The sequence below is a fragment of the Mus pahari genome, chromosome 13, assembly GCF_900095145.1.
Source record: "Mus pahari chromosome 13, PAHARI_EIJ_v1.1, whole genome shotgun sequence".
Classification (NCBI taxonomy): domain Eukaryota; kingdom Metazoa; phylum Chordata; class Mammalia; order Rodentia; family Muridae; genus Mus; species Mus pahari.
In genome coordinates this window covers 81,849,147-81,859,083 of record NC_034602.1, presented here as the reverse complement: position 1 = coordinate 81,859,083, position 9,937 = coordinate 81,849,147, and positions in this window count along the sequence as shown.

Genomic DNA, 9,937 nt, shown 5'->3' with positions numbered 1-9,937 from the left:
TGGCCTGTGCTACCTTCGCCATCCCACGTCATACATTATGCCATAGGCAGTCTCAGCTTTTTCTGCTGTAGGGCCTAGAAGACACTGTATTTCCTTTTGCTTCGTTGTTTGCTCATCATGTGCTTCTTGAGAGAGATGTCTTATACCGGATCCATCTGTCTTGTGTTGGCTTTATAATTGCAGCTCTTAGTGTGCAGGATTAAGGTCTTGCATCCAGCATCCGTTCTGGAGCATGGTGCCCTCTGCAGGGTGTGGAGTTGCTCTGTTTGCATAGTTGTTTACGTCACCTTCATTTTCTACCATCTCTTCTGTGATTGGCCAACTAGTACGTGTAGATTGGGCATCACACAATGAACAAGGCATTCACAGATGCAGTTTTCATGTGAAAGAAAATGAGAAGTCAGAAGCACCAAGTTTTAAGCTAAAGAAAAGAAGGTTCATTTCATCAGACTCCTCTGCAGCCAATAGATGTCACCCTGAAACACAGTCTGAGACATTCAGACCAGAACAGCCTTTCTTACATGCACTAAATACTAAGTATGAGCATGACTACTGTCTGCTAATCTGTGTTGTTTGTCACGGTGTGGTGCCACCCTCTGCTGATAGCTGCCTCCTGAGATGGTTACTCTAAGCAGAGCCTGAAAACCATGGAGCTGCCCAAACAGCAGTTATGTGCACCAGGCACCCTTGGGGCATACTCATGCCAAGGTTAAATCTTTACTGTCTTCCTATCGGTTCCTGAATGCATTTGTGCAGAGTGCGCTCCTTCCTATATGCTGGTGCCTGCCAGTCCATTTTCTCACCACAGTAATGAATCACTTATCAGCCCTCCTCTTCGAAAGTAAAAATTAGCAGAGCTCCAAACATCACAGACTGGATATAATCTTTAAACAGATTATAACTGGAAATAATGACAGTCTTCTAGCCTGGCATTTAAGAAGCCCTTTCCCAGAGATGTCTTAGGTGCTGTAGAAGGTTTTATTCCCTGAGATTTAGGATGGGAATGGCTAAGCCATAATGCACCTCAGACAGTCACTATCCCAAGCCTTTATTTTATAAAGAATAGAATTCATACAATTAACTCCAGAAGAGTGAGATCACTTTATTGAGGTCGGACAGACCTGGAACTACAGGCAAGACTCTTCCTGTACCCTGCCAGGGCTGGTTCCAACCTCTGCTCCTCCCTGGATCCTGCCTGCTCTCACTGGCTTCCAGAGATAATTCTGCCCTTCCATGTCCTAATTGGCATCAAGTCCTTAGCTTTCATTCTGTGTCGTCACATGCAGCTTCCTTCTCTCCCTCTTCTCCCCCAGAGATATTTTTTTATATTCTTTTTAGTCCATATTGTCTCCCTGTTTATGTAAGTTGTTTTATTTTGTTTTGGGGGTTTTTTTTTGTTTTTGTTTTTTTTCAAGACAGGGTTTCTCTGTGTAGCCCTGGCTCTCCTAGAACTCACTCTGTAGACCAGGCTGGCCTCAAACTCAGAAATCTGCCTTCCTCTGCCTCCCAAGTGCTGGGATTGATTAAAGGCATGCACCACCACTTCCCAGCCTAGTTTTTTGTAATTTTTCAATTAACAAAAGAGGAAAACTGATACTTGTGTCTTTGGTTGTCTGTACTCAGTACTTTTTAAAAAACAAGATCTTTAAAATCTCAACCCTATAAATATACCATAGAAGGAGTCATTGTCCAGAATGTGGGGGAATCGCAAGTGTTTTGGCCTTGAGTTGTTTTAGGGTTTGTTTTGTTTTGGGTGAGGAGGGATTTTTTAATATTAGTCTATGCATAATCAAATATGACAGAGATAGGTATATGCATATACATATATACATATACATCATATACATATACTATATATACATATCCTGACAGTGACTTTTTATATTGCTAATCATTTTATATATAAAACAAATACTCATAGTATGAAGTGTTCCACTCTTATGTTCATGCTGGCACTTCAAATTTTTAGACTGTCAGCTGGGCATGCCTTTAAACCCAGCACTTAGGAGGCAGAGGCAGGCGAATTTCTGAGTTCGAGGCCAGCCTGGTCTACATCCTGAGTTCCAGGACAGCCAGAGAAACCCTGTCTCGAAAAAACAAATTAAAATTAAAAAAATAAATAAAAAGTTTTAGACTGTCACATGTTTTGGGTTTCAAACCTTCTAAATAGGGATGTGTCACGTGCAGAAGTGCTGCTGGAAACTGGAAGACGGGACTGCCAAATTCCCCAGAACGAGTATTAAAGCAAAACAGGTCAGGGAATGATTACATAGAGGCCCTCGGGACTTTAAGAAAACATCTAAAGTTTCAGGGCCTTCTTGAGTTTCTTTGAATTGATAAGATAGCAAGTGCCTGGTGGGCACAGAGGAGTGGCTTTAGAAGAAACAGGCTATCTGAGCTTAAAGCACAGACAGTCTGATTCATCGTCTTCAGCAAACCTGGAGTCCTGTAGGAAATGAATGACTAGGTCGACCTTCCCTTCTAGAATGTTCTAAGAGAATCAAGACAAGCCAGTGGCAAGTTAGCCGTGGGCGGGGCAAACGCCCACTTCTCTCTGCTCCTCTTGTCTGTCCTGCAGCCTTGTTTGTCTCTAAGGCACAAAGTGCTGGAAACTACGTGAAGTCGCCAAGTCACTGACGCCCAAACAGGGATTCCGCCCTAAATCCAGGCAACAGCTGGTAAACAGCTGCACCAGTGTGCTGTGTAAGCTCTTCAGGAAAGAAAGAAGCTTCCTGAATCCCTATGGAAAGCCCAATCCCTGGAGAAGACAGCTGGCAGGTACCAAGAAGGCATTTGTGCATCCAAATAGATGCATGCTGGGTGAGATTTAGGACCGTATTTTAAGAATCTTCCCTATCAACATTCTACACTCAAACCTTTCCAACTTAAAAAAAAAAAAAAAAGTAAAATAAATAAATAAATAAATAAATAAATAAATAAATAAAAAGAGAACATGAAGAACTATAACAGTTGGTATAATATGGATATAAAGGGCATATAGAACGCTTTGTCACTCTCTTCTCTTTCATTGATGCCCTACACCTAAATGCCACGGACTGTCTCCCTCGAGCAACCAAGATGCATATCTGCTGCTGGAGCCGGGCCCCAAGTTCAGGCACAGCACCGCTTCTGAGAGCTGGCAGCTTGGTTAGCCTTTGATCTCCAGTCTGCAGCGCTCCTCTAATGTTCAAGACAGGACAAGTGCTCTGGCTGGGCGGGCATCGCTGCAGGCAAGCCTTTCTCCAAGGCTGAACTGAGAGGTTTTGGCCTGCCCAGGCCCAAGGGCAGCAGCTGGCTCCGGCTGCTTGCCTGCTACAACCCACAAAGGACTCTGGGTGTTCTGATGGCATAAGATGGGTATTGCACAACACAGGGCGAGCTGGAACCTGGGACTCAATGGAAAGCAGCCATGCTCAGATTGCTTTTTGAGCCTAGCCTCTGGGGACCTGTATTTCTTTTCTTCCATCCCTTTCAATGACATCTTCCTCCAGGCCCTTTAGGAAACTAATGAGCTCATTTGCTTTGCTGAGTCCTCCTCCCCATTCCTGTTCAAAATCTCTGGCAAGAACGTGAGGAAACTCACTGACTTTAGCTATCAATAGGACCGCAGAACAGTATTGTTTCTCCTGGAGAGCCGGCCAAAAAAATGTATACTTCTTAAACGTGTGTTCCTGCAGGCCGAAAGTTTTCACTTCTAGAACTGTATCCTAAAGAAATGATGACACAAGTACGCAGAAATGCATTTACACGAATGTTTCCTGCTGCTGTATTAAAAACAACAGAGATGACACAGGCATCCATTAGAAAGAGATCAGTTAACTAATGATCACACCAGTAAATGAGGAAATGTACTGTAAAAGCCACTAAAAGCAAAGCTGCAACACGAGTACTGGCCTGAAAGATAAGCAGGAGAATTAGAATATAGAAGAATATTCAGAGTAGGAGCCTGCTTACGTAAAGACAGAGGGTTCCAGTGTTTATATGTTCATACAGACTAAAATGAGAACCAGTGAGATGGCCCAGTGGATAAATTTGATTGCCGTGCAAGCCAGACAACCTGAGTAAAATGCCCAGAACCCATATGGTAGAAGAAAAGACCCCTGAGTGTTGTCACCTAATCTCCACCTAATCTCCACATGCATGATGTGACATGTATACAGAGAGAGAGAGAGAGAGAGAGAGAGAGAGAGAGAGAGAGAGAGAGAGAGAGAGATCAACAAAAGCCTTACTTTTGTAAACACTCCAGTTGACAGCAATATCTCTGAGAAGTGGCCTTTTAAACTTGATCTTTTTTTCCTAAATGTCTACATCTTTACAAAGCTGAGATAGTGTCAGAACTATGTATGATATTAGGTAAGGTCAAATTCTCACACACACACACACACACACACACACACACACACACACACACACACACACTACCCCTTACATTTTCTGGGAAATTCAAAACCCAGGACTACTGGCTTTGTTTAAAGACATCATCCTACATACCTGTGATCCTATCCATGGTAAGCGCTATAAGATGCCACCCACTTCCATCTCGTCTATTGAAGGTTCTCCAAGATGGAAGACAATAGCTTCAGAAGCCCCCTGAATCCGACCTATGACTATTGTAAAGACAGCAAACAGCAACTTCCTCTTGAGAAACCAATGAGTGTCTTACACTTTCTCTAGCATTTTGTTCTTTTTTTTCTCCCTAAGAAGAAATGCTTCCTAAGACTTTGTGTGTGTGTGTATTTGCCTATAGGTATGTGTACTACACATGTGCAAGGCACACAGTAGTCAGAAGAGAGCATTGGATCCCTGAAACTAGAGTTATGGATAATGGTGAGCCACTGAGTGGGTGCTGGGAACTGAGTCTGGGTCCTCTGCAAGAGCAACAAGTGTCCTTAACCACTAAGCTGTCTCTCCAGTCCCATCTCTTGTTCTTAACAGCACCTGCCCACTCCCAACATCCATGCTTAATATTTATGTTTAAAATGTCACTCAACATACTGCAAGCGCTTCTCTGAGAAGCCCACACCATGCCCTTGGGTATGTCTGACTTTTGTGCTGAGTACCGCTCCTTTTCTTAACCTCATGCTAAAGTCTATATTAAAGTATCTTCATTAATCTTCAACTTCATACTGTCAACTTGTGAAACTTTCTGCGCCTGTGCCACAAATCTGTTTGGCTTAAGGCAAAGTCCCTAACAGGTTAGGGGAACTCCTCAGAGTGCTGTAGGCTGTAGCTTTCTCTCTGCTGTCCTTGACAGTAGCCACTATTACTGTAGCTTTGCTGCACACAGAGAAAACTGAGACACCTATACTGCCCCTAACACAGCACCTGACGCTCTAGCTGCTGGAGTCTAATGCCAGTTGATCTTTGTCTCTACCCCTCACCTTTGATAGAGTGCAGGGCAGTATCTAGAGCGATGGGCTGAGACCTCCCGTGTGCTCTGTTGAAACGCTGGCTTTAGAGAAGCTGAATTTGTCCTTACTTGCATAAAAGTCTACCTCTGCAAATTATGGACAGCTGTAACCAAGAACGGCAAAGGCATGACCAGGCATAATTCTCAACACAGGAATATGTTTGTACCCAGCATTATGTTAGGCAGGTTGAAGGAGAAAAGGGGCATAGAATATATCATCTCTTCTCATAAAAAGTTCCCAATTAAGGGAAAAGAATAATCTACAGCCCTGTGAAATAATTACTGGACATACTCCAGAGGTAATTGCTATGTTGGGTAATAAGAATATGGGTAAAAAGTAAGCAAGCCTTTAACAAGACAGAGTTCTTACAGAGTTCCACTCTAGTTAAGCATGAGCTGCTCTAGGTCTTGGTCCCAGAATATAATAATAAAGCATCAACTATAAAATTAGTGTAAGAACTGGATGGGTACATGTTTGCAAAGGTTCTTAAGCCTAAGTGCCACAGGTCTGGGGTCAAATTAAAATCCCTTGCTTTAGGGCTAGGGTTGAGCTCAATAATGGTGTGAATATGCAGTGAATACACTAAGGGCTTGGCCCTGGACTCAATCCCAGCACCAACACAGAAATCCCTGCTTTAAGTCATAACTGCGTTGGTACTAGACTGCCCCGACCATTTCATTTCTGGTCTAATCTGGTTTCAGAGTAAGCAAAGATGCCTGAGCTCTGAATCCTAACTGCTTTTCCTTTCTCTGGGCAGAAGCCCTTAAAGACAGAGCAAGAAGAGTGCAATTTTGATTTCCCTGGTATTCCCAATACTGTTCTTCATATGAATTCTGCCGCCAATTCAGTTTGAATGTTATCAGTTTCAGGGCAGTTGTTGAGCACTGACATGAAGAGCTCAGTGTCTGGCTGGCAGATGGGTTTGGGTCACAGTCCTGCCTACCACGGCTATGTCAATGAACCTAAGTTCTCTAACAAGCCTAGCACTGTACCAGGACTGGTCGGATAGCTTTGGAACAAGGCATGTCAGGCATTTGGCATGGTGTAGGTAGTCAGTAAAGTTGCCTGTTACCTGTAATAAAGCCATGCAGCAGCTGGAGAAAATGTGGAGGTCAGATGATGTGCCTAGTGTTGGGCATTCCACAAAGAAAAGAGACACCAACAGCCTCTCCACCAACAGCCTCTCCACCAACAGCCTCTCCCTCCAGGGGAAAGACGGGTGAGGAGAGCAGGTGAAGGCAACAGAACACTGTTGGGAGAAGGCAAATGTCAGTTTTATAAAAACAACACGTGGCACTGACAAGGATGCTCTGGGAGAACTTGAAAGGAAGCATTATCACAGGCTTTTAAAGTTACAGGATTTGTTGCATTTCACCCTTAAATTCCCTACGGATGGGGATGAGTTTGGTGTTACATAGCAAGCACTTACTTGGGTTTTGGCACACAGGAGATGTTCAGACACCCATCCAGTGAGTGAATACACAAGCAAAGGAGGGACTCTTCAAGCAATTAAGTAGGTGGCAGCAACTAAGGTTTTCAGCTGGGGGGTGGGGGTTTAGTCCCTGAAGGAAGTAAAATCGAAGAGGGGAAGGAGCCAATGTTGGCTGGAAACCTCACCTCTCTGCTGCCAGGAGGAGGCTGAGAAGGGAGCAGCCATACCAGCTGAGTCATGGTAAGGAAGCTTGAACTGGAGGCTAAGAAACCAAGATCTGTTAAGGGTTTCATCAAAGGAAGGAGATAATCAGTGTATGTGTTCACACTTCACTCCATATTATGTAAAACATCGACGACATAAATCCATTTCAGGAATAAAAACATTACATTCATATAATCACCCTACCTTCTGGCCATGAATGCTTTGTTTCAGCTATTTACTTCTCTGTAGTACACCATCCCAAAGCCTAGTGGCTTCAAGAGATTTCTTTCTTATGGGTCTGTGGTGGATTAAGACCAAATGTAGGGGTTGGGTCTGCAGGTGCGGATCCAGGCTGTCCAGCTGAAAACCCAGAACATCAAGATGATTTTCATTCTTAAAACCCCTTCTGTGTGGTCTCAAGTCTTTCTGGCCTAATGCAAACTCCTTTGTGATTAAACAGAGGGCCAAGAGGGCAAAAAGAGTAGCTACCTGTTTCTTAAAGCCTACACTTACTCACACACACACACACACACACAGCTTCTCCTGCTGTACTTTAAAGTAGTCAGACAAGCCAACACAAGAGCAGCCAAAACAAAAGGGAAAGAGGGTCCATTCATTGACACAAAGAACATCAAGATGCTATGGGTGAGGGGTGGGGGTTAGAGAGCCTGGCTGCCACTTTGGGAGACTATCTACCAGTCTAATATCTACTATCTGTGTGACTGGCACAGGCAGTTACTGGATATTTGTGGTGTTTACAGGAAAATTGTATTCCGAAGAGTTTTGGAACAGAATCTCCAGGATAAAGGGCGTGCCTAGCATGTTCAAGATCTTGGATTCAACCCCACCATTAAAAAAAAAAATGGGAGGGACAAAGTGAGTGTCTTATCTATCTTCCTATATATAAATGAAGTGGAGTGCCTGTATCATAACTTGCCTGTGTGGTAGGAGATAGGATGTAGGAGACACATCATGCCACAATCTAGTGTTTAAATGACAGGAGCTGAAGGGAAAAAAAAAATCCTATACCAAGAAAATGGTTTAAGTGGCCATGAGAATTCTGCAGCCAACATCTGTATAATTAACTTCAATGCAAACTCTATTAAGTCCAAAGGGGTTTATTAAAACACAATACTTACATAATCTCAAATCCTAGGGCAAGAGGTGGAAGTAGGGTCAGATGGGTGGAGACCCAGGACCCTACAGGACACCAGCACAATAGCAAACACACCCAGCTTACCCTGTAAACCATAACATCCAAACCGAAAGAGACAAAGTTTTTGTCAACTCAAAGGGGTGGGTCAAGAATGAGGTCAAATGAAAACCTCACCTCACACTGTGGTCATGTGTGCAGCTGCCTGGGTCTCAATCTGACCCAATTCCTTGAGAAAGGTGCATTACTAAATAACAGCAAGCTTGAGAGTCCCTTTGTAATAACACACATACATGCATGCACACACATGCTCACAGTTATGCTGACTCAAACACACACACACATATACATACATACAAATGTGCACACACAGGCACATGCACACAAATGTGTGCACACATGTACACACTTACATATGCTCACTCTCGAGCACACGTGTACACACATACACACATGCACACTCACACACTCCAGCCCATCTTCCACATAGCTGCCAGCTTGCCAGCTTCCTTAACATTTTTTAGCCTCAGGAAATGGCAAGGGAAAACAAGCCAACAATAGGCTGGCAATAGGTTCATAGTAGGAGACTTGGTTTCTCTTATTGAGTGGATCCTTTTGAACAAATTTTCAGGATAGTCTTACTGGCATATCTTAAAAGGGTTAAATGGGCAGCAAGTAGGGACCAGATCCAAGTAAACCTGGAATAGTGTTTTTATAGGAGGGTCAGTGTATGTGTGTATGTGTGTGTGTGTGTGTGTGCACATGCATGCACACTTATGTGTAAACCAAACAAGCGGTTGAAAAGGAGAATCAGTAAGATTAGACAGTATAAATGACATCCTCCAATAAATCAAATCTGAAGCGGAGCATATTGTAGCTTGCCAAAGCTATTTAAGAGTCCTCCTAGAACAGATGCCTCACAGGGAAAGTAGGAAGTTGTGATTTGAGTAAGAATGGTCCCGTATAGGCTCATAGACTCAAATGCTTAAGTCACCAGGGAGTGGCCATTCAGGGGTGTGGCCTTGTTGGAGTTAGTGTGGCCTTGTTAAAGGAAGTGTGTCACTGGAGGTAGGATTTGAGGTTTCAGATGCTCAAGCCAGCATCACTCTCTTCCTGCTGTCTGCCGATCCAGATATTGAACTCTCAGCTCCTTCTCCAGCAGCACGTGTGCTTGTGTGCTGCCATGCTTCCCACCATGACAATAAAGGCCCAAACCTCAGAAACAAGCCACCCCCAGTTAAACGTTGTCCTTTGTAAGAGTTGCTGTAGTCACGGAACATTAATACACAGGTCATGCCTGTATCTCCGAGGCAAAAAGAGCAAGTACATTATACTCAGTGTGCTTGATTTACTACAGGTTTACAAAATCCAATAGAATGGGGAACCTATGCATTACTTTCTTTTTTTAATTTGAAAGAGAGATCAAGTGTAGTGGTACATACCTTTCATTCCAGCAATTGGGAGGTAGAGGAAGGCAGATCTCTGTGAGCTTGAGGCTAGCCTGGTCTACACAGTGAGTTCCAGGACAGCCAAGGTTGTATAGAGACCTTATGTAAAAACAACAACCAAACAAACAAACAAAAAAACCCAAAACCAAAAAGTAAACCTAAAAGCCTCAAGTTACCAAAAGCAATATGCTAGGAACTAGAGGGCCTCCATTACCAAGCACGGCATGCTTATTTACCCAGGAGCACTCCAGAGATCACATGGTACACCAGACTGGCCTACTTGGCACTG